This window comes from Octopus bimaculoides, chromosome 10 (genome assembly GCF_001194135.2).
Source record: "Octopus bimaculoides isolate UCB-OBI-ISO-001 chromosome 10, ASM119413v2, whole genome shotgun sequence".
Taxonomy (NCBI): Eukaryota; Metazoa; Mollusca; class Cephalopoda; order Octopoda; family Octopodidae; genus Octopus; species Octopus bimaculoides.
Genome location: NC_068990.1, coordinates 78,759,348 through 78,760,929, shown reverse-complemented (window position 1 = coordinate 78,760,929; position 1,582 = coordinate 78,759,348). Strand labels below are relative to the sequence as shown.

Sequence of the window (1,582 nt, the reverse complement as noted above, 5' to 3'; positions counted from 1 at the left end):
TATATATACATAGTTGAAAATATGTGGAAAACAAATATAAAAACTGGAAGAGAAATGTCTTCGTTTCATATAGTTTAATATCTTTTTATAAATATATACATATTGTATGGATGTCATGAAATCCAACCGGTTTTCACTATTTAAATTAGCTTTTCAAGGGACATTGTACAGTGATAGTTTTGGATGTTTGAAGAATAAGAAGAATGATGAGTTTAGAGAGGGAATCAAGGGGAGCAACAGGTGGCAAGGGGGACAACTGGCTCCGTGGTAGATTTTTTTTTTTTAAATGGTCAAAGTTGTATATTGAAGTGTGGTCTGTACTTTTGTATGAACCGGGTTTCCTTGTTTAGGCGTTCTTGTACTGAGATTGAATCTTTGCATTGGTATAACGGGAAGATATGAAAATTCGGCGTTTTATTACTTGCGCATCTGGCGATATGTCTGCTCAGTGCTATCTGCCTGTATTGAGGGAAATGAATCTGTTCTTTATGCAGTGTGACTCTGCGTCTCAAAGTAAGGCTCGTTTGGCCCACATAATTGTGACCACAACCTGAGCTCAGATATATATATATATATATATATATATATATATATATACTTACATGAACACGGAGCTATGATTTTAATTTTAATAAAAACCACATGAGATCTAATGATCGGAAGTTAATCACACCTCGCTTGTTTACTGGACCAGTGTACTGTTTTAAAATCGAACTAGTTTCTTTTTTTTTTTTGTTCTTCTCTCGAGCTGAACTATAAGTGGCTGTCTGCTAATCTATCCCTAACCAAGACTCTGTCGTCGTCTCGTCTAAAATTTGTAAGTAGCTACACAGGGACGAAGATAATCTCTACGTTGTCTGACACGGCAAAATATCACGTCTAAATTGAATGAAGAGTCGAAAATGAACTCGAAAATATATTATTGTGAATTAGCAATTTGATTGATTATATATTCTGGATTAACTCTGGATTAATTGAGACGGGACACCTCGCTGCTATGTTATACATTGCTGGAAACATTGATATCCACTTAGCTATGTTGCGGACCGAATTCCAGTAGAAAAATGTTTAGGTTACATCTATTGATTGATAACACTTATACATGTCGGCTGAGTAGGAAATGCTTCACCGAGGAGATGTAATGAGGTCGAAACCTGCTTTAAAGACCAGAGCCACTTCAGTTTGTGTTGTTCAAATATTTCAATCAAACGAACGTTATCTGACTGAATTCTTGTTTTTAGACCTTAAACACCTACAGGAAGTTTTTCATCAATTTGGATAATTTCATTTAATCAAAACACGATATCATATTGCATAAATATTTGAGAGTGAGATAAACATGAAGTTGTTTTAATAAAATGGGAGATTATTAATATGTTTAACCTCTCTGCTAAAGATGAAGGATTTCATTCTTTCTAGTTCTTTATTATCTATTTTTATCTTCCACATATATTATTGACTTATATTTTAATTTTAGATAAGCTAATCTTAGACGCTAGCTCAATATTTGCCAACACACACATCATACACTTACATATGTGTGTGTGTGTGTGTGTGTGTGTGTGTGTGTGTGTGTGTGTGT

The 1,582-nt window shown here is 34.2% G+C and overlaps 1 protein-coding gene across 1 annotated transcript in view; it reads left to right on the top strand.

The window, feature by feature from the left end:
• The window catches only part of LOC106869534 (uncharacterized), a 34,255-nt gene that overhangs the window by 10,441 nt on the left and 22,232 nt on the right, over positions 1-1,582 (top strand). The window lies entirely within an intron of this gene.